This window comes from Hyperolius riggenbachi, chromosome 8 (genome assembly GCF_040937935.1).
Source record: "Hyperolius riggenbachi isolate aHypRig1 chromosome 8, aHypRig1.pri, whole genome shotgun sequence".
NCBI lineage: Eukaryota > Metazoa > Chordata > Amphibia > Anura > Hyperoliidae > Hyperolius > Hyperolius riggenbachi.
Genome location: NC_090653.1, coordinates 213,502,071 through 213,526,587, shown reverse-complemented (window position 1 = coordinate 213,526,587; position 24,517 = coordinate 213,502,071).

The following is a 24,517-nucleotide window of genomic DNA, read 5'->3' as shown; positions in this document are numbered from 1 at the left end:
GTTTTCCCATTAAAATTCCTAGAAAACAAAATTGTTTGAGGGAAAAAATGGCATACAATTAAAGCCTAGTTTGTCTTGAAAAAAACAATATATATTTCATTTCTGTGTCATAAGTAGGGATAAAGTTATTTCTGATTAAATAGGGACATAGCTAAACTGTCAAAACTGCTCTGGTCAATAAGTTGAAAACAAGGTCTGGATGCGAAGTGGTTAAATAGCTTCCAACACTTGTTTTGAGGGTGAATGATGCAAGAAACATCTTTTTTTCCAAGTAACAACAGCAAGTGATTATGTGAGGATGTTCCTTTAAAAAAAAAAAAGGTGGAAAGAGAAGTTGTGTCCAAAATTCTGTTCAGTACAGTGTATATACTCCTCCTCCTCCTCCTCCTCCTCCTTCATCTTCTTCTTCTTCTTTTTCTTCACTTATTTCTCTTTTTTTTTTTGTAAAGAAATGCAGCTATTTTTGAGCGTAATAAATAGCTGGTGGCGCACGCATGTTGGAAGCGCCATTGTATGTGCTCCCTGGCAGTGGAAACACACAGACAGCAGGAGGTAAATTCAGCAGCAGCAGCAGGAGGAGGAGGATGATTGTGTGGCAGCAGGCAGCGAGAGATAATAAGCAGTGGTACCTAGCGGTGGTACCAGGCCGTAAATACACAGCATGAGGTTCCAGACAGCGCTCGTGAAGCCCACATCATGTCCAATACACAACTGGGACAACACAGTTTTCAACCTGGACACCTCTAAAAATAATATCACAAAGTATTAATAAAAAGTATATATATTTTTATCTTTCTTTTAAAGAAATGCAGCTATTTTTGAGCGTAACAAATATCTGGTGGCGCATGGTGGAAGCGCCATTGTATGTGCTCCCTGGCAGTGGAAACACACAGACAGCAGGAGGTAAATTCAGCAGCAGGAGGAGGAGGATGAGTGTGTGGCAGCAGGCAGTCAATGAGGCAGACAGCGTGACATAATAGCCCTGGTACCTAGCGGTGATACCAGGGCATAAATAAACACAACAGGAGGTCCCAGACAGCGGTCGTGCAGCCCACAGCGTGTCCAATACACAACTGGGACAACACAGTTTTCAACCCGAGCACCTCAGAAAAATTAAACCTTTTTTTTTTTTTTAATGGTTTACTTTTTTTTTTTTACAGCAAATTACACAGATATAGCTATTGTTTGACGTAATAGCTGGTGGCAGAGTGGCAGCAGAAGGTAAATCTGTGTACCCTTGGCAGTGGGAAACACAGACAGGCAGCAGCAGCAGCAGCAGCAGCAGGAGGAATAGAGGAGTAATGTGAGTAGCTATTGTTTGACGTAATAGCTGGTGGCAGAGTGGCAGCAGAAGGTAAATCTGTGTACCCTTGGCAGTGGGAAACACAGACAGACAGCAGCAGGAGGAATGGAGGAGTAGTGTGAGTGTGGCAGCAGGTAGGTAGGCAGCGTGACATAATAGCCCTGGTACCTAGCGTTGATACAAGGGCTGTAAATAAACACAACAGGAGGTCCCAGACAGCGGTCGTGCAGCCCACATCGTGTCCAATACACAACTGGGACAACACAGTTTTCAACCCGAGCACCTCAGAAAAATTAAACCTTTTTTTTTAATGGTTTACTTTTTTTTTTTTTTTTTTACAGCAAATTACACAGATATAGCTATTGTTTGACGTAATAGCTGGTGGCAGAGTGGCAGCAGAAGGTAAATCTGTGTACCCTTGGCAGTGGGAAACACAGACAGACAGCAGCAGCAGCAGGAGGAATGGAGGAGTAGTGTGAGTGTGGCAGCAGGTAGGTAGGCAGCGTGACATAATAGCCCTGGTACCTAGCGTTGATACCAGGGCTGTAAATAAACACAATAGGAGGTCCCAGACAGCGATTGTGCAGCCCACATCGTGTCCAATACACAACTGGGACAACACAGTTTTCAACCCGGGCACCTCAGAAAAATTAAACCTTTGTTTTGTTTTTTTTAATGGTTTACTTTTTTTTTTTTTTTTACAGCAAATTACACAGATATAGCTATTGTTTGACGTAATAGCTGGTGGCAGAGTGGCAGCAGAAGGTAAAATCTGTGTACCCTTGGCAGTGGGAAACACAGACAGACAGCAGCAGCAGCAGCAGGAGGAATGGAGGAGTAATGTGAGTGTGGCAGCAGGTAGGTAGGCAGCGTGACATAATAGCCCTGGTACCTAGCGTTGATACCAGGGCTGTAAATAAACACAACAGGAGGATCGAGACAGCGGTCGTGCAGCCCACATCGTGTCCAATACACGACTGGGACAACACAGTTTTCAACCCAGGCACCTCAGAAAAATTAAACTTTTTTTTTTTTTTTTAATGGTTTAATTTTTTTTTTTTTTTACAGCAAATTACACAGATATAGCTATTGTTTGACGTAATAGTTGGTGGCAGAGTGGCAGCAGAAGGTAAAATCTGTGTACCCTTGGCAGTGGGAAACACAGACAGACAGCAGCAGCAGGAGGAATGGAGGAGTAATGTGAGTAGCTATTGTTTGACGTAATAGCTGGTGGCAGAGTGGCAGCAGAAGGTAAATCTGTGTACCCTTGGCAGTGGGAAACACAGACAGACAGCAGCGGCAGCAGGAGGAATGGAGGAGTAGTGTGAGTGTGGCAGCAGGTAGGTAGGCAGCGTGACATAATAGCCCTGGTACCTAGCGTTGATACCAGGGCTGTAAATAAACACAACAGGAGGTCCCAGACAGCGGTCGTGCAGCCCACATCGTGTCCAATACACAACTGGGAAAACACAGTTTTCAACCCGGGCACCTCAGAAAAATTAAACCTTTTTTTTTTTTTTAATGGTTTACTTTTTTTTTTTTACAGCAAATTACACAGATATAGCTATTGTTTGACGTAATAGCTGGTGGCAGAGCGGCAGCAGAAGGTAAATCTGTGTACCCTGGCAGTGGGAAACACAGACAGACAGACAGCAGAAGGGCAGTACACAGCAGCCCACTGTAGATGTAAAATGTGTGGCTGCAGGCGACGTAATAGTCAAAGTGAACCAGGCTGGCTTAGTGAGCAGGAGCCAGGAGGTGGTAAAGGGTGGTAAGGCACATTAACGATGGTTCTTCCGGCAGCCAGTTCATGTCCCCCTCTCGCCGACAACAGGGGCCAGGAACTCGCCTTCCATCCACGCCTGGTTCATCTTGAGAAACGTCAGTCTGTCCACAGACTTGTGAGACAGACGTGAGCGTTTCTCGATGACCACGCCACCAGCTGCACTGAAACAGCGCTCGGACAGCACGCTGGAAGGGGGGCAGGACAGCACTTCCAGGGCGTACTGCGCCAGCTCGCTCCAGAATCAGATCTCCAGGCGCTTGACCCAATACTCCATGGGATCAACAGGGGCATCGCTGTCAAGCCCGCTGTAGGACTCCATGTAGTCAGCCACCATGCGGGTCAGGCGCTGGCTGTGACCGGAGGAGGATGCTGCTGCATGCACCTCCTCTCTAGTCACTGCTGCCGGAGCCTCTACAGTCCTGTAGAGCTCGTTGCTGAGAGACAGCAGGTCTGTGGGGCGCTTGCTGCTGGATGCAGGCACCTGCTGCTGCCTCTGTGCTGGCTGGACAGTGGGGGTGAAAGGCTGGGGGAAGGCTTCCTCCAAGCGCTCAACAAGGGCCTGCTGCAAGCTCCTTATTTGTTGCGCTGGCTCTCCTCCTGCAGGCGGCAGGAACTGGCTCAACTTCCCCTTGAGGCGCGGGTCCAAAATCATGCTGATCCAGATGTCCTCCCTCTGCTTCATCTCGATCACCCTGGGGTCCTTGCGCAGGCCTGTCAGCATGTGCGCTGCCATTGGGAAGAGGCGGGCCACGTGTGCTGGCACATCGACGGCAGTGCTGTCCTCATCCTCCTCCTCTGCCTCCTCAGCCTCATCCTCTCTCCACCCCCGCACCAACTCAGCTGCGCTGTGCTGATCCCCCTCATCAGCAGCAAGGTCAGGGACCTCCACCAAGTCCTCCTCCTCCTCCCCCTCAGAGGTGGACTGTGCAGCTGCATGCCGCTCCTGCTGGGCCAAGGCTGCCGCTCCCTGTTCCAGCAAAGCATCGAGGGCCCTGTTCAGCAGACAAACCAGGGGCACCCACTTGCAGACCATAGCATGGTCCCTGCTCACCATGTTAGTGGCCTGCAGAAAGGGAGCCAGCACTAAGCACACCTGCTGCATGTGCCTCCAGTCGTCATCGGGGATGATGGACGGGATGTTGCTGGTCTTGTCCCTTTTCTGAGCGGCGGAAACAGTGGCCAGGGCAAGGTACTGGTTGACAGCGTGCTTCTGTTCAACCAGACGCTCCAACATCGCCAGGGTGGAGTTCCAGCGAGTTGGAACGTCAAGGATCAGCCGATGGCGTGGCAGCTCCAGCTCCTTTTGCACGTCTTCCAGGCTCGCACAGGCTGCAGCCGAGCGCCGGAAGTGACGCACAACATTCCTTGCTGTTTCCAGCAGTTCGCCCATCCCCTGGTAGGTGCGCAAGAACTTCTGCACCACCAGGTTCAGCACGTGGGCAAGACAGCGGATGTGGGTCAGGTTTCCCCTGTCAATTGCGGCAACCAGATTGGCCCCATTGTCGGCCACCACCTCTCCGACTCTGAGGCCTCTGGGGGTCAGCCAAATCCTCTCCTGCTCCTGGAGTTTGGGCAACACATGGGTTGCCGTCATTTTGGTCTTCCCAAGGCTGACCAACTGCAGCAGCGCTTGGCAGTGGCGGGCCTTCACGCTGCTGCTGAGGCGGGGGGTTTGGCCAGGTGTGCCGGAGGATGGCAGAGGATCGGAGGAACCTGCTGCAGTTCCCCTGACCCTGCGGGGTGGCACCACCCACTGTGTTGCTGCTGCTGCTGTGCCCGCTGCTGCTCTCCCATCCTCACCCCCTTCCACCAAGCTGACCCAGTGGACAGTGAAGGACAGGTAGCGGCCTGTCCCGAAGCGGCTGCTCCCGGAGTCCATGGTGACGTGGACCCTTTCACCAACCGCGTGCTCCAGCCCTCGCTCCACATTGGCCATCACAAAGTGGTGCAGTGCAGGAATGGCCTTGCGGGCAAAGTAGTGTCTGCTGGGGAGCTGCCAGTCTGGGGCTGCACAAGCAAGCAGCGCACGCATGTCGCTCCCCTCCTGCACGAGCGTGTACGGCAGGAGTTGGGAGCACATGGCCCGTGCCAGCAAGCCTTTCAGCTGACGCACGCGACGGCTGCTGGGAGGCAGAGCCCTAACCACCCCCTGGAAGGACTCACTCAAAAGGCTCTGGCGTGGTCTTTTGCTAGCACGGGAATCAGCGGACACAGCAGAGGAGGCCACTGAGGACTGGCTGCCAGAACAGGCCTCAGTGTTGGCGGCCGGAGTTGCAGAGGGGGGAGGAGCAGTGCATTTCCGCACTCCTGCTGGTGCTGCTGGAGGAGCAGGAGGGCGGGTGGCTGCTGTTGCTGCTGCTGAAGGCTGTGCAGTGATGGGTGTGGTGCCACTGCCAGCACCAGATGCCTTCAGCCTCTGGAACTCCTCATGCTGGTGGAAATGTTTAGCAGTAAGGTGGTTGATGAGCGAGCTGGTGCTGAACTTTAAGGGGTCTGCACCTCTGCTCAACTTCCGCTGACAGTGGTTGCAAGTGGGGTACTTGCTGAAAACTGTGGGCATTGTGAAAAATCGCCAGATTGGTGACAAGAACAACCCCCTACGGCCTGGAGCCGCTGCTGCCTGTCTCCCTGTGGTGGTTGGGGGGGTGGGGCTTGGGGGCGGCTGGTGGTGGTACTGGCAGATGCTGCTGCTGCTGCTGAGCCTAAGACACCAGCAGGCTGTGGGACCTGCCTACTGCTGCCAATGCTTGCAATGATGCGCCTCCTTGCAAGGCCCACAAGCGCATCCTCCTCCTCCTCCTCCTCAGAGCTGCTGATGATGACATCCCCAGGTGCTGGTGGTGGCGGCACCCAGTCTTTGTCTGTCACCACGTCATCATCATCATCATCATCCTCCCCCTCCTGAAACATGTCCTGCTGGGATGATGACCCCCCAAACTCCTCTCCTGATGCATGGATGGACTGCTTGACTGTCGCCACAGTCTTGCTGTCCAATCCCTCATCCCCCAAAGTGCCCATCAGCATCTCCTCCTCCAAATCGCCAACAACAGCAGACAATACCCTGATGGTGCCTGGGGTAAAAATACTGCTGAGTGACAGGTCGCCAACTTGTGACGGTGAACTGGCCTCCTCCCCAGGCCCTGCTGGGCGGCTGCTGCGAACAGGGGTGGTGGTGGTGGTGAGGGTGGAGGCCTCGGATGCAGAGCTGATGGCGGGTTGCTCATCCTCCGTCATCAGTTGCACCACAGTGGCTGCATCCTTTTCCTCAATGGGACGTTTCCGACCCGGCTGGAGGAAAATAGGAGAAGGTACTACACGCTGCTGCTGCTGTGTCTCTGCAGCGTGAGTTGCTCCTGCTGGGCGGCGCCCAAGGCGTCCACGGCCAGTGGCTATAGGAGGAATGTTAGCCACTGACGCAGCTGCTGCTGCTGCGGAACTGTGCATGGTGGCGCGGCCGCGGCTTGCCACAATGCTGCTCCCTCTCCTCTTGATTCCCTTGCTGCCCTTCCCCTTGCCCAAACCGCGCTGGCTGCCACTTCCAGACTTCTTAGATGTTTTGGGGCGTAAACAAAAAAGTTTTTTAAAAGGGCGGGTGAAAAAGTGGGGTACTTTAATGGAGTGGGTTGGTGGGTGAGGTGACACTAATTACTAAGTGATTAGATCGCTAAGTGATTACTAGTACAGTACTAATACAAAATACAATAATTCAGTAATCAGTAAGTGTGAACAGTGAACAGTGAGTGTGTCCCCTAGTACACTAACTAGAAAATACAATAATCAGTATTAATCAGATTAAGTAGAAGGAAATAGAGTGTGTGTACTGAGTGCACGCACACACACACGCAGGAGCTAGCCTATGAACAGTGACTGAGTGTCCCTAGTACAGTAAGTAGTAACAGTAAGTAGTACAACTAGAAATTACAATAAGTAATCAGAAGGAAATAGAGTGTGTGTACTACTGTACAGACAGTGCACGCACACACACACACGCAGGAGCTAGCCTATGAACAGTGACTGAGTGTCCCTCCCTAGTAGTAAGTAGTAACAGTAAGTACAACTAGAAATTACAATAATCAGTGGTAATCAGAAGGAAATAGAGTGTGTGTACTGTACAGACAGTGCACGGACATACACACGCAGGAGCTAGCCTATGAACAGTGACTGAGTGTCCCTAGTAGTAAGTAGTAACAGTAAGTACAACTAGAAATTACAATAATCAGTAGTAATCAGAAGGAAATAGAGTGTGTGTACTGCACGCACACACGCAGGAGCTATGAACAAACAGTGACAGTGAGTGTCCTAGTATAGTTACAGTATAACTACAAAATGAAAATACAATCACTCAGTAGTAAAGGACAGCAGAAACACTGGTATAATAAACTAACAGAGGACAGGAGGACAGCTGCCCACACAGGCAAGGCCCTGAGGCCTAAAGCTGTGTAAGCTTGCCTGCAGCAGCTGCCTGTCTCTATGTAACACAAAAGCTACTAACTAAAATACAATGTCTATCTAACTAATAACAATATAGGTGTGTATAGGAGGTGTATGTGAGCAAAAACGCTAGGTAATTGACCACAATAGAGCACTTGCTAAGCCAAAGCACAAAGGAGCAGATCTCTCTCTGTACAAAGTCAGGCAAGGACGGAAAAACGGAACATGGCGGCCGCTATTTATAGGGTAGGGGCTGGCCAGGGTCCCCCTCTGTGATTGGCTGCCGTCAGAGGGCCTGGGAGCCCTCTGATTGGCTCTAAGGACATCAATCTGGGCTATGACGCTATTCGAGCTCGGTATTCGAGCTCGAATAGCGCTGTTTGCTCGAATAGCTCGAATAGTGAGTGGGCTATTCGAGTTCACTCGAATAGCCCATTCGAATAGCTGCAGCTATTCGAGCTCGAATAGCTGAAAAAGAGCTTGAATATTCGAGCTACTCGAATATTCGAGCTCTGCTGAGCACCCCTGATGAACACCATCCTTCCTAACCTTCCTGGGCAGAGCAAACCCTGTATGGAAGGGGGTGCTACTGTTATATAATTCATGCTGAATGTAAAGAGCGCCTGTCATGATCGGTGTCAGCACGCAGAGAGTATCTGATTATTGGTGATCTGCAGTATCACCAAGAATGCAGATATATACCCGATTATTGATGATCTGCAGCAGAGGCGGGACAAGGTCCTTCAGCACCCAAGGCTGAGACACCAAAGTGCGCCCCTCCATCCCTGCCACCCCAGCCGTCACACACTGATTGCTATTAGACTAAGAGGTGCCACAGTGCCCACAACCTCCCCAACACCTTAATCTCTAGTTATCTGGCTTGCAGTCACTGCCATGTATCCCCTTTTCTTATTTCTTTCTGCTTCAAACACAATTAGAAATGACAGCTGAATGAATTGTGCACCCCCTCCTACACTGCGCCCTGAGGCTGGAGCCTCTCCAGCCTATGCCTCGGCCCGGCCCTGATCTGCAGTATCACCAAAAATCCGATATATTGCTAACCTCTGAACACCAGCAAAAAACACAATAAGACAGTAAAATATCAGATGGTGTGGAAATGTCCACCACACGGTAATTCCTCAGAGGTGTGGTTACCTCTGAATGGGAACCCCGTGCGTGAGATCCTCTGACCAGACTGAGTGAGGAATCCCGACCCCCAGCAGTAATCGTCTGCTTGGGGCAGGCGTCTCGGAGAGGCAAGCCTCAGAGTTGACCCTCCAGTGGGAGACGTTCCACTGAAGGAAGAAAGGTCAGACAGGCAAGGGTTCGGCAACAGAGATGGCAGCGACAGTACAGGAGCGGAAGGCAGAAGTGAAATCGTTGAACAGGCAGGAGTCGGCAACAAGGATCAGATAGGCAAAAGTACACAATCAGCAAGAGATAGAATAGTCAGGGATAGCCAGAGTCAAAACACAGATCAATATACAATAATAATCCTAAGCTAAGGTGTGAAATCCTTAGTATCAACACCAGGGCACTGCACTAAGGTCTGCGCGCTAACACAGAAGTGTTTACACGACAGCAGACAACTTGCTACTGACAGGCAAGTTGTATTTGTAGCTAGAGAGCTACTCAGCGCCGCCCCAGAGCCCCAACCAATCAGGACACCTCCTGAGGTCAGCTGACTAGTGAGTCAGCTGAGCCTCCTACGTAGGAGTTAAAAGTCCTGCCTCTTTGCGCGCGCGTGCGACCCTTTGCCTCTGAGCCATGGAGAGGCCAGGCCCCGGGTCCGCGTTCGCTTGCGGACTGCAATCCGCCTGTCGCCATGCGAGACCCGCCGCCGTGTCACCAGTCGCGGCGGCGGTGTCCCTAACAGAGTGTGCCGGCTGCTTCGCATGAGTGACGGAGTCAGCCGGCTGGGAAGCGGAGGCCGCCACCATGCTGCCCCGCGCGGCGGCGGTCCCGCTATTACTCACAGCGCCGCTAGGGGAAAGTGGGCGTGACCCAGATATGCTGTTGGTGGAGTCAAATATACATCAACCTATTAGCAGTGTGCCCCCCTCTACTTGAAGGAAATATACTCTAATATATTAGATTGTTAGCTCTTCTGAGGACAGTCAGTGACATGACTACATACTCTATAAAGTTCTGAAGAAAATGTTACCACCGTATGTTCATACAGAGCCGGCCTTAGAGTACGCGGGGCCTAGGGCAAGTGTCAGAGGCGGGGCCTAGAGGCATAAGTGAAGGCCATGTACCGTACCACCACAGTCACGGGCTTGTCCACCTCTAAAACAGTATGCCTTATTATTGTTTAAAAACTTGTTAAAGGCCCCTAAGCCAACCAATACAGGGACAATTACAATACGTAAAGTAATCAAACTGTACCTATCCCTAGCTCCCCAGCCAGCCTCTACCTATCCCTAGCTCCCCATGAAACCTAGCACCAATCCCCAGCCAGTTTAAAAGCTCCAGCCCAAGCCCCCTCTAGCTCCAGTCCATGCTTGACTGACTTAAATGCCCCTGGGGCCCTCAGACTGATGCTCTTTTACGTTACCTTAATCTGACATTTGGCAAGCTTCATGTCAGTGCAGAAATTCATTTCAAAAATGCAAATGGCATAGTACAGTAAAGCATGTTGAAGACGAAAACCTAAGCAATAAAAGGGGGGGGGGGGGGCGGTGCAAAATATAAGGTGTGTAAAACAAAATAGGAAAATCTGAGTATTTGTAAATGACACACTGCTCAGAACACTAACAGCTAGACTTCTGTAGACCTTTCCTTCACCACCACCAAAATGAGCATGGTATGGCGGGCATGACATGCTGGGCCCTCTTCATGTGCGGGGCCTGGGGCGATCGCCCCACTTGCCACCCCCAAAGGCCGCCTCTGTGTTCATATATGTACTGCTTTTATGAATTCCAACATTTAATCTATTAAAAATGTTTCATGCAACACACACACACACACACACACACACACAGGCACACGCACACGCACGATCAATGGAGAGGGAGGAGGAGCAATAGGTTGTGTATGCGCAGGTGGCGGCTGACAGAAAGAACAAATGCACAAGGCTCAACCTTCTCTCATCAGTTAGTGATCAGACTTTGACAGATTAACGAGGCCATGAGAAAGGCGCACACATGAGATTCTCGGCTTTCTAATATGCAGGTACTGTGTGCCTAATAGAGGGTGTAAAAGTGTGACAGTGAAAAAGAGAGGAACAAAAATGAGGTCGGGGAAATGACACACAGCCACTTAGATGGTGGGGAAGGGGGAAGCTGGGGGTGGTAGTGTCACAGGGTGGGAGAGACAGAGGAAGACACAGCCACATGGGGGTGGTGTCACATTGATAGAGGGACAGCCACATAGAGCGTAATAACATAGGGAGGAAGAGTGGCACAGGCTGGGAGGGAAAGCCACGTGGGAGGATACACACAGGGAGAGATAGCCACACATAGGGTAGAGATACGGGCAGCCACAAGGAGAGAGATACACATGGGGTAAGAGCAGGGCCGTTTCTTGGGTAGTGCAGGCAGGGTGACCACCCTAGGCGCAGACCGGCAAGTAGAAGAAGGGGGGTGCAGGCAGAAGGATATAACCGCTAGGAGCTTGTGACTCGTGGCGCATCCAAATGGAAGAAGAAAGAAGATTACCAACATGATCAAGCTTCCTTGACTCCTCCTGGGCTGCCTGTGGCCAACGTCAATTCATCATCACGTCACCACCACGTGATGACACCTGATGTCCTGTAGCGGTACTGCAGGCTGTCAGTGCGTGGCGGCCATGGGGGAGTTGGCTTTCCGAGATCTCTTCTCCTGTGTGTTTTCCTGATCCCTGCTGCTTTCTGGATGAGCGGCTGGTCATTAGTAAGTAGGCAGATTTACTTGTCACCTGTGGCTGTGTGACTGACCCTAAAGAGTAAGGGTTTGCGAGTCCATGGGGATAGGGGGTGCAATTTTTACACCCACGCCCTGGGTGCAATTTAGCCTAGAAACTGCCCTGGGTGAGAGATACATGGTGGATAGAGGTCAGGAGAGGCAAACACAGGAGCAGAGGAGAGAGCACCATATGCAGATTACCTTGTCACATCATGAGCGTGGGGAGATCACTACTCCAGCTGAACTTAATTATGGTACCCAGCAACCAGAGTAGGCAGCAGTAGTGGTCACATGATCTTCAGGCACCCCAGCCCTGAGGTATGCAGGTAGGAGCTGTAACCCCCCAAAAGAGGGTTACAAAGTACTAATGTATTTTTATGTGTGTGGTGCCTTTAAGCCCTAGACGCCAGGTTTGTGGAACTAAAACAGCGCATGAGAAGGAAGTGTAAGCGTCCGCATGGTCGCATAGACTGTTGCTAAGCGACCAGAGTATGCAAAGCAGGGAACTTGCTGGAACTTTCTAGAAGCCCCACGCCGGCCTGTCAGAGAGCTATTGCGCAGGCGCAGGGGGCGGAGATAACATGGTGTAGCCGGAGTGAACTGGCTGAGACAGAGAGAGCGCCCCTGAGAAAGTGAGGAGAGAGGACGTGACTTAGACCAGGAGCTGGCGGTACTGAGCAGGAAGCAGGGGGACAGAGACACAGGCCATAGCAGTCGCCCGGAGAGTGAGAGGGAACCCGGCGGCCACAGAAGTGACCAGTGCAGAGCAGTGAGGACAACGGCAGCAGGTTGGACAGTAACCAGAGGCGGCAGACCCTGCCCAGACCTGAGCTAGGCCGGATACTACAGACAGATGAGTACAGGCCTGAGGGCCAATTGTAAGCCACAGAGTATGTTCTAAAGTGGTGTTACTAGAGACTGTTAGTGTGAGAAATCTTTCCACACACAGCGACATTGTGCTAAGCACTGATGAGGATCAAACAATCCGAAACAGTCTGTATGCATGTTGGATTATTATGGCTCTGTACAAATTAACAAGCTGACACATCATTGCATTCCAGCGGTTCTGGAGGTGTGTTTAGCTTCGAAGGGTACAATGGTTAATTTGCATATATTCAGCAGTGTTGCTCTGGGAGACATCTCAAGCTCACTCCAACCTGAATTATCACAAATTCTTTCTGTTTTAGGAAAGCAAACTTTTGTTTTTCTTAACATCTTAGTAAGGGGGCTTTTAGGACCATTGTAGTCCCTTACACACTCCAATGAGTTCTGTGTCACCATGAGCTTGCTGGTTAGTCTGTGCCTCTCGGATTCACAAGCCCTACTCCATAGAGCCAAATTAATCCATGCCATGCACTGATGAGGATCAAACAATCCGAAACAGTCTGTATGCATGTTGGATTATTATGGCTCTGTACAAATTAACAAGCTGACACATCATTGCATTCCAGCGGTTCTGGAGGTGTGTTTAGCTTCAAAGGGTACAATGGTTAATTTGCATATATTCAGCAGTTTTGCTCTGGGAGACATCTCAAGCTCACTCCAACCTGAATTATCGCAAATTCTTTCTGTTTTACGAAAGCAAACTTTTGTTTTGCTGATTATAAGAAGTGCATTCAGGCCTAGCTGCTGCTGAGAGACATTAGTAGCCTCCCTAAAGTACCCGCATAGCTGACTCAGCCCCCGCTTTGCATTAAGTCCTGGAGGAGGAGTTACATTGCTTCTTGTGATACTAAAGTGTGCTGAAGGATAAACCAGGTGATATCTGATCTAAATATAAAGTCAACTAAGTTTTGCATCACCTCTAAATTAGAACTTATTCAGCCTTGACATCAAAGTGCACTTAAACTAAGTTCTATTGTAAGAGGGTGATATTGGTGGTATAAAGGGGTGCATCGGTCACTTTATATTTTATTTTATTTATTTTTATTTTGTTCTAACCCTTTTTGATTATTTGATTTATATTTTATTTTGTTTGTTATTTTGGGAGGCCCTATCCCAAGGGGAGGTGTTTGGAGGTACAGAAAATTGAGTGTGACCATACAAAGAGTAAGAGCCTAACAGACCTGTGACCAAGTTGAACGTACTTTTCAGGAACAACCAGCAAAATTGTGAATAGTTTTAGTACCTTCTCAAGAACTGTCACGAGTCCCCTCAAGGTTTTGCTGAGCAATAAAGCTTGGACTTGGTTTGAAGGGACTGAGAACTGTTTAGGAACTGAACTGAATTGCTCAGTAGACCAACCCCTTGCCCCCAGCCCACGCCCAACAACGGTACTGTGTATTGTATATGCTGTAAAGTGGATTGTTGTACAAGAAGACCTTTGTAGCTCAAATACTTTGTGTGTAACTAACCTTTTTATTCCACAGCTTTTACCGATGTACCGGCAGTGAAGACCAGGAGATTGTATTATTTGACCTTTGATGTGCAAGGAAAGTGGATTGTGACATTGAAGTGTATTTGGTTGATTCATTTCTACAGTGACCACTGTTAGGTCACGAATAAATCTTTGATCATTTCATCTGCGTCAGTGTCTGGTGGATTCCATTTAGCCGAGTGCCTGGTGCTAACGGATAAATCGGTTGCAGAGCCTGAATGACTCACTTAGTACAGAATACAGGCTGCCTTCCTTCAGGAAAAGCTGGGTGCCAATGTATACTAAAGCTTGGCTGGACCTCCCGACCCTCATGCAGGTGCACAGGCGTATGTCCGCCGGTGGCCTGTACAGTGACAAGTGCTTGTGTGTCAGAGACACTCATTCAGAATTTGCCGGGAAATGGAAGGGTGTGGGGTCATAGCGAAGCAGGAGATCATTGCTGTGCTGCGTAAGGTATAAGTCTAGCCTCCGCTCTGCTAGAGCAGTAGTTTATACAACTTTCCCCACCGCATCATGTTGTTCTCTAACTAACTACCAATAATGGTTTTCATTCCGTTTGTCAGCTTCCTCTTCTTGCGCTGTGATTACACAGTGCGTCATGTGACTAGGCACATGATGCGTCATCATGTAGTCACATGACACGGAAGAAGACGGAAGCCTCTGATGCCGGCCTTTAGGTATGTATTTAAGGCCCGGTTACCCTCGCTCACCCACCCGGCTGCTGCACCCTCCCTCACCCTCTTGCTGTTAGGGTTCGCGTCCCCACACAGATGTGAACCGGGCCTTACCTCGGTAGAGGAAGTAAAGTAGAACATATATTCTTCAGGTCAAAAAAATCACATTGTCTGTTACTCAAGCACCTCAGACATGGAACGCCTTGTGAGAGCTCTTTTCTTCCCATTTTTGAAGAAAACGTGACGACAAATGTCACACTGTCCATGCTTAAGCTGGAGAACATAAATGAGGGACAGAGGCTTTGGGGTCACAGAGGAGGAGGCAAGAGGCAGAAAAAATATTTTTATTACTATTAGTGGGAAAAAAAATTCTGAATAAATGGCAAAAGGCAAGTGTGTATTCAGAATTCAGGACCACTTTAAGACCAGAGAGTTCTGTGTAAAATGCAGCTATGCCATATGTGTATCAGTTTCCAGCTGTGTGCAGACCTCCTTACTGTCTGCCTGTGTAATCCTGTGATTAAGTACTTGCTTTGTTTTGCTTTCTTGAGAGGATAAATTTCCACTTACGCTTTGCAACCTCAAATCATCATAACACTCTTGATCTCACGGAAGTGCAGCCATACAATTACAAGAGATGTAGTGCACAGAGAACTGCAGACATTTATAACCGGGGAGAACGTGAGAAGAACATTTCTTTTGGCAAATAGTTATGCAGCCACATGTTCTGAGCACAGCATATTATGGTGTGATACAGAAAAATGACACCCACTCATACAAAATGTGCTTTCTACCCACTGCACTTCTCACTCTACGCTGTAAACAAAGCCTGGAATGACATGTTGATCATGAGCATGAAATGTTACGCTCACATTATCCATGGATTTAGTCAGTAACTATAGGACAGGCTTTTTCCTTGTTAATAAACAGGTCACATGAGTGTAAAGATAATGAAAACGTAGTCATTTGTTACCTTAGGCACAGCTGCCGATAAGACCTCTATGGGGCTGTGCTACAAAAGGGCCCAGCCAGCAATGTCTAGCTAAATAATGAGTTATACAAGTGGCATTTGTATATGGGGCTATCACTCTATGCAATTACTGTACTTGTGCAAGTGCAGATATGCAAAAAAGATCCCCCCCATGAATGTGCCAGAATGAAAATCTGACTTCAGCAAGCCAGTGCAATGCCTGGGAGTACTGTCATTGAATTTCCATTCTTTACTGCAAATTATCTTAACAGGAAGTGGATGCCTGGCAGATCTCTTGTTTTCCTTTAGCAACTATAACACAATCTAGTGCCGTAGCTCTGAGCTCGGCCCACGGTCTTAACCTATAGACAAGCCCAGGCTTGAACAGGACACTGAATATGTCTCCTGACTTCGGTTGCCCCCAGGTCTTAATGTGCAAGGTATAGCGGTTGAGGCCGGGAAAACCAGAGTACCATCAGAGCAAGCAAGACTATGCAGCTGGGTGATATTAGGTAATAGAGTGGAATGCCCCTGTGGAGGAGATTGCACAGATCACACCAGGAACTATGAACAAGGGAGCAAGATCACTCAGAGCGACCTCAACTCTGAGCTTCCAATAACCGCCAGAATAAACAAGACACAATGGTTGCTCAGAGCGACTGCAGCACTGAGCATTTGATGTCCACCACACTGAGTAACAAGGACAGACAACAGACAGACATAAGGAATGCTTGCCAATCTAATCGCTGACCTAGCGATAGCAAGCGTCCATGCAGGCACGGACAAGACAAACAAGTAGGAGCGTAACAAATAGCAACCACAGCTATAGTTATGGCCACAGGTACAAGACCAGCAGGAGCAGACAGACAGAAGGATTGATGGCCAATCTAATTGCTGCCCGAGCAATAGCAAACATCCACACAAGGTCAGACAAGACAAACAAGAAGGAACGCAACGAATAGCAACCGCAGCTATAGTTACATTCACAGGAACAGAACTAGCAGGAATACTACCAGTCACCAATGTGGTGAAGGCAGTCTCCAAGCTATCAGGATAGGAAGACTTCACTGTACCCCCGTGGGTCCAGTGAACGTCCATGCAAGCAAAGCAATGTAATGCAATACAATTCAAACTTCACACAAGGAACCCAGCAGTCAACTAAGGTAAAGCTGAACGCTATGACGGGCGAGGTGTGAGAGGAGAAGCAGGCTTTTCTATGGACATCAGCCAATGAGAGCAGACATGCAAATTCCCACATAGCTGAATGGTAATTGCTCAATCCTGTGTTAGGCTGATTGAAGGCTGCAAGCTGACTGTGGAGCGAAAGGACTCTCATTACAAATGCATGCAAAATTATGCAACAACATGCATGTAAGAAATTGACAGCTGTCTGGCTGCAGTTCAATTGCAGCAAGCCATAGGTGGATTCATGACAACATCCTTAGCTACTCTGAACTGCAGAGTGATTGCAGATGGCAATGAGAATTATTGCGAATGCAATCAAAACTGAGCAACCAAATGCAAGCAGAGAAATCAAAACTGCTCGGTTGCAGCTACACTGCAGGACATGCTACAGGTCATCATTAGATTAGATGATCATTAGAGGACCATCTGTACACGAGTGTCTTGTGTGGCCGTAAAGAAGTTCATTGTGTACATCTTGGCAAAGTTTAGAAAGTTTTAGCTGGATTCCAATTGAAAAAAAGGTAGAATTGGTATCAACAAGGTTAACAAACTCAAATACAAAATGGCATGTGATTCACAGTGGCGTAGCAATAAGGGATGCAGAGGTTGCGACTGCATTGCGGCCCTTGGGCCAGAGAGCCCTCCCTCAACTGCAGTATTAGCTCTTTATTGGTCCTGTGCTGGTAATAACCACTTCTATAGATGCTTTGAATAGTGGTAATCATAAACAAACTGCCCCGCATCCCTTGCTTTCACTTCTAATACTGTGGTTGTCCTTGACAGGTTTTGGTGCGCCAAATCAATTGTTATGTATAGAGTGCTGGGGGGGGGGGGGGGGGGGGGGCGCAATGTACAACTCGCACTGGGGCCCATAGCTCCTTAAAGGGAATCTAAACTGAGAAGGATATGGATTTTTCCTTTTAAAATAATACCAGTTGCCAGACTCGCCTGCTGGTCCTGTGTGTCTAATACTTTTAGCCACAGCCCCTCAACAAGCATGTAGATCAGGTGGTGCTCTGACTGAACTGCAAACCCAGAGATCAGCAGGACTGCTAAGTAACTTGTATTGTTTAAAAGAAAACATCCATATCCCTGTTAGTTAAGGTTCCCTTTAAGGTGGCCACTAATGGTCCAATTTCTAGAGAAAAATTGTTTGAGCGATCACAAATTCCGATCAGATTGCTTGTAAATAATCTCCATTGATGGGTATAATCGATTACAAACGATTATAAAAACAGTTGTCGGATTGGATTTTCGTCAAAGAAGAAAGATTTTTCGCTAGAAATTGGATCTTTAGTGGCCACCTTTAGTTGCACTGCTGTATGTGATGCATAGATTGCAGTGACTTCCTAAGCAAGTGGAAATAGTCAATGGGAATGCTATAAGTCTATGTCTTGTGAATTAAAAAGCTGCAGGGTTACAGAAAGAGGAAACAACATCCTAAGTGGAAAGCTGACTTCAGGAAAGTAAGAGTGAAACCTGGATATGCAATGTTTCCTTCTGTGTCTTTACTGCAATTAGCTCCTTCATAGAATTTTCCATCTTACTATACACCAAAGGGAGTGGACCAAACACCCCTTTAGTGGCCCTGCTCAATTTTTTAAAAATTGTTGGTTGTAAATTAAAATAGCAAGATACTGTATTTTAAATAACCGTGAATTAAAAAAAGTGGCTCATGCAGCATTGATACATACCTCAGCATGAAAAATTGTAAAATTTAAAATACATACATATACAGAAAAATGTACATTTCTCCCATTGTAAAATGCACTGTAAATTACTTTTTTTCCTATGTTGCTGTAACTTACAGAAGGTTGTAATTTTGTCAGTTGTTTGCATCTGAAACATATTGTTTTATCAGCACATTGCGTTTCTTTGGTCACATTTACCTGCAGGTCGGGATAAGCACCTTATTCTGATAATCAATTACTTGTCTTTCAGACTTTTGCACATTCTTTTTAGCACTTTTTAATACCTGGGTTTCTACTCCAGTGAGGTTCCCTTATGGGAATTACTGAGGTATAGCTATCAAATATAGAGTTCTTACATTACCGCATGATAATGATACATGAAATTTGATATATGTAAATTTACATATACAGGCCGGAATAGTCAACAATACCTTTTAGGTGTTTTTAAATTCATGACTGTAGTTTTTTGATGATATTGAATAATAAAGATTGATAAACTGTACAATGTTGTTGTCTAATGGCCTCAATTCATTAAGGGCTGTTGGCAGGGCCAGACAGGGCCGGTTCAAGTAACAATTGGGCCCTAGGGCAAAATTAGCCTGGGGGCCCCCCCAACAGACACCCCCCCCCCCCCCCATTAAAAAGCATCATTAGAGGCCCTTTGTTGCAGCCAAATTTCCCTCCTGGGCCCCTGAGCTGACTACTGACCCTCCCCCAATCAGCTACCAACTTAACAGACTCTGCAGAGTCCCTTCGCTAGCAACAGTTAAGATGGGGAGGGACACCTTGGGGGCCCCTACAGGCTCTGGGGCCCTGGGGCAATAGCCCATTTTTTCCTATGGTAGCTCCGGCCCCGGGACCGGATTTACCATAAGGCACAGTAGGCACATGCCTACAGGCACCTGATGATGGAAAGGTGGCTTACTCCCCTCCATGACCGCCTCCCTCCTTTCTTTCTTATGCATAGTCCTGTGAGAGTGTAAATGAGAGGTTACTCACCCAGATCTTGGCATACCACTGGCCAGATCTCTCTTCAGTCAGGGGCACCACTAGCTACTTAATTCTGAGGGTTGTCTAGCCACCTAATACTTGCATAGGCGGACTGGCCTGGGGGGATGGGGGGCATTTTCCCCCCGGGCCGCCTCCTTCCACTGTGTTTCGGGCCGCCAGCTGAAAAGGAGGGTGAGAACTCGACAGAGAATCAGCGGGGCAGCCAGCATCACCACCAATACACGCAGGCTGTTCACATCTCTTATCTACTTCCTGCTGCCACGCCCCCTGTCTTCCCGAGTAGGCAGCGGTGATTTTGAAAGGTCCCCTACAGCCTGGCCTTCACTGCACCAGCATGTGAACTCACCGCGGCCAGCAGTGAGTGAATCTGCTGCAGGGTGAGAGGAGACAGAACTGCTGCAGCTGCGAGCTCCTCTGGGAAGAAGGGAGAGGCAGGACCTGCACAGCGCAACATCTGTGTAAGTTGGGATAATTTAGATAAGCTCGATTGCCTGCAAGTCCTTATCTCATCTCCTCTTATCTACTCTTCCTCTACAGTGTGTGTGTGTGTCTTCCCCCTCCTCCCCTGCTGTCTCCTGTCTCCCAAATACATGTCACTGCCAAACGGGACATAGGAAACCAGCAGTCCTGGTGAGATCTCCCTGCAGTTTTTTCCTCCCCCCCCCCCCCCCCCCCCTTGTTTGTCTTGGTTAATTTCTCCCCTCTCATCTTTCTTATGTCCCCCACTCTTTCCCATATTTCTCTCCCTTTTGTCTCATTTCCATGCATCTGTCTGTCTGTCTGTCTCCCTCTTTCATTTTCTCTCAGTTTCCATCATTCATTGTGTCTCTCTCTCTCTCTCTCTCTCACACACACACACTCACACTCACACACACAACAATATACACACACAGCATTATACACACACTCTACAACAATATACGCACGCACGCACGCACGCACAAACACTATATATGTACTGTGCAGTGTTCTCCCCAGAAATTTTTTCCAGCCGGGTGGCATGAAATAGTAGCCGGGTGCATCAATATGAAAGAATGCAAGGCTGGTGCTTCTTTGCGCAACTTTGCTTATAGCAAACTAGCTGGGTAATCACCCGGCTAAAAGAGCCTGGGGAGAACACTGCTGTGTATATATAATGTGTGTGTGTGTGTGTGTGTATATGTATATATACCTTATGCAGCACCTTACAGAGTACATAGTCCCGTCACTTGTCCTCAGGGGAGCTCACAATCTAATCCTTACCACAGTCGTAGTGTAAAGTCCCACCATGTTATTTTTATGTATTTATATAGCACTGGCATCTTCTGCAGAACATTACAGAGTACATAGCCATGTCACTGACTGTCCTCAGAGGAGCTCACAATCTAATCCTGCCATAGTCATAGTGTAATGTCCTACCATATTATTATTATGTATTTATATAGCACTGACATCTTCTGCAGCACATTACAGAGTACATAGTCATGTCACTGACTGTCCTCAGAGGAGCGCACAGTCTAATCCTACCATAGTCATGGTGTAATGTCCTACCATATTATTATTATGTATTTATATAGCACTGACACCTCCTGCAGCACTGTACAGAGTACATAGCCATGTCACTGACTGTCCTCAGAGGAGCTCACAATCTAATCCTGCCATAGTCATAGTGTAATGTCCTACCATATTATTATTATGTATTTATATAGCACTGACATCTTCTGCAGCACATTACAGAGTACATAGTCATGTCACTGACTGTCCTCAGAGGAGCGCACAGTCTAATCCTACCATAGTCATGGTGTAATGTCCTACCATATTATTATTATGTATTTATATAGCACTGACACCTCCTGCAGCACTGTACAGAGTACATAGCCATGTCACTGACTGTCCTCAGAGGAGCTCACAATCTAATCCTGCCATAGTCATAGTGTAATGTCCTACCATATTATTATTATGTATAGCAGTGACATCTTCTGCAGCACTTTACAGAGTACACAGTCATGTCACTGACGGTCCTCAGGGGAGCTCACACTCTAATCGTACCATAGTCATAGTCTAATGTCCTACCATATTATTATTATGTATTTATATAGCACCGACATCTTCTGCAGCACTGTACAGAGTACATAGTCATGTCACTGACTGTCCTCAGAGGAGCTCACAATCTAATCATGCCATAGTCATAGTGTAATGTCCTACCATATTATTATTATGTATAGCAGTGACATTTTCTGCAGCACTTTACAGAGTACACAGTCATGTCACTGATGATGTAAGAGGAGTTCATAATCTAATCATGCTATAGTCTAATGTTATGCCATACAATTATTATTGTTATTTATTTCTATAGCACTGACATCTTTTGCAGTACTTTACAGAGTACATTGTCATGCCACTGACCAGGGCTGTTGAGTCAGAGTCGGTTTCAATGAACTGAGGAGTTGGAGTCGGATGATTTTTGTACTGACTCCACAGCCCTGCCACTGACTGTGCTCAGAGAAGCTCACAATCTAATCCTACCATAGTCATAGTCTAATGTCCTACCATATTATTATTATGTATTTATATAGCACTGACATCTTCTGCAGCACATTACAGAGTGCATAGTCATGTCACTGACTGTCTTCAGAGGAGCTCACACTCTAATCCTACCATAGTCATAGTCTAATGTCCTACCATATTATTATTATGTATTTATATAGCACTGACATCTTCTGCAGCACATTACAGAGTACATAGTCATGTCACTGACTGTCCTCAGAGGAGCTCACAATCTAATCCTACCATAACCATAGTCTAATGTCCTCCCATATTATTATTATTATGTATTTATATAGCACTGACATCTTCTGCAGCACATTACAGAGTACATAGTCATGTCACTGACTGTCCTCAGAGAAGCTCACAATCTAATCCTACCATAGTCACAGTCTAATGTCCTACCATATTATTATTATGTATTTATATAGCATAAATTAGATCTGTTGGCAAGAAATCAGTTTGAGATGGTGTGAGCTTTGTGACATGGTGCATTATCCTACTGGAAGTATCCATCAGAAGATAGAGTTATAAATCCAGCTCCGATGCACTTTATGCCATAGCTCACCCGGCAGTCACTCCGACCAAGGTTTTCCTTACTGCTAATAGCATTTTTTTTTTTTTACCCCAAGCCTGGCTCGCTGGGGGAGGGGGGTTAACTTTATATGATTGCATGTATTCCTGCTTTACACTATATATATTTGCTCACAAAAAGATATGGATTTGGGCTGGCGCTGCAGTGAAAGGGCCTCTAGGTTGCGTTTCCCCCCAGGCCTAAAGCCCCCAGTCCTCCCCTGAATACTTGGAGGCACCTTTAGCTACTTAATGTTGTTTCTAAGTAAGTAAGTGAGAATTGACAGCTGGGACAGCCAGCACACTTACAGTACAGTTTGGTTGGGGTTTATAAATTCATGGAGGGCGAAATCTAAGGTCCAGGACATCTGTGCCTATAGGCTCCTGTGAGGTAAATCCGGGCCTGGCTGTTGGGTAAAAATAATAGGTTGGTAAAATAATGTATTCAGTGTTTTAGCCTTTTTGCCAAATTCACTAAGATTTCCACAGAAGTGGCAATAGTTCAGTAATTTACCGAAAATGTTGCTTCAATTCACTAGGGTAAAAATTGCAGCAGCAAACGGTGTTCTGCTTCTGTGATGTTCTCCCACTTCGGGCCAGAGCTATGATGAATATTCAGGTATAAGTGGTCTGTATCAGCCATTCCTGCTACTGGCCTGTGACAGCTTTCATTAGCGTTGGTTCAGACGGACGCTTGCGGAGCGTTTACCGCAGGCGTTCGGAACGTCACGGTAAACGCTCCCATTCAAGCGAATGGGAGCGTTTACACCGAGCTTTTGCGCGCGTTTACACAAACGCGGCATTCGGGTCCCGATTTTCGCTAGCGTTCGAGCTGCCCCTGGATGCGACATGTAGCTTCCAGGGGGCGGCCAACCGCGATGGCTAATGTTCCCCTAGGGGAAAAAACGTGACCGCATCGGAACACGACGCAAAGGCTACTGAAAGCCTGACCGTGCAGCCACCGCAACGCCCCCAAACGCGACGCCACGCAGACGTCCGTCTGAACCAGCCCTAAAAGTCAGCCCACTAGTGGACTGTCTTCTGTGTATCAGTCTATGGATCTTTTTTTACTTTCCCATGTTTGGAATGATCTCAGCAACAGTCAGCTAAACTCAGTCTGGGAGTGTTTGAGCTTTCTCAAATTTTTCATGTTCTTCTCCCTCTGCTCCCTGTTGATTGCTACTTTGCCTTTCAACTCTATGCACAGTTTTATTATATGCAAGCAGAATGTATCACTCTCATATGTCCAATGAACAGAATTTATTATAGGAGAGATAATATTCAGGAGTGAGTGTAGAAAAACAGGTCTATCGCTCACTCTAAAAACAGATGACTGAAAAAAGAATGTGGGTTAGCCAAGAGGGAAGCATTGCCTGCATCTAGCAAAACTCATGGAGGAGCATGTGATCAGTTGTTTGTAAGGCTCTGACTTACTGCGAAGTCATGTGCTAGGAAATGATCAAAGCAAATCAGAACCTTACAAGTTTTTCAGCCAAACAAATTGATTGTTCTATACCAGTGCTGTCCAACTGGTGGCCCGCGGGCCGCATCCGGCCCGCCAGGCCACCTGCTGCGGCCTGCTCGTCTCCCTGGGATGCAGGCATGGCTTGCGCTATGGGCGCCATGCCTGCTCCCTCTTATTGTGGCCTCTCCTATGTCCCCCCGCTGCCGCTGCCTCACAGATCAGACCTCACAGATCGCGGCGACTGAGGTAAACAGAGGGCGCATGGTACCCGCACGGAGTACGTCACATGCGGAAGTGAATCATTACTCACTTCCGCATGTGACGTTCTGCCGCGCGGGTGTCATGCGCGCGCTCTGCTTGCTTCAGTCGCCGCGATCTGTGAGGTCTGATCTGTGAGGCAGCAGCGGCATCGTCAGCGGGGACATAGGAGAGGCCAGCGGGGACATCGGAGAGGCCAGCGGGGACACAGGAGAGGCCAGCGGGGACACCGGAGAGGCCCGCGGGGACACAGAGGTAATGGGCTCGCTACTGGTGGGGGCACCTGTCACTAGCTGGGGGGGCTCCTGTCACTATCTAACTGGGGGGGCTCCTGTCACTATCTAACTGGGGGGGCACCTGTCACTATCTAACTGGGGGGGCACCTG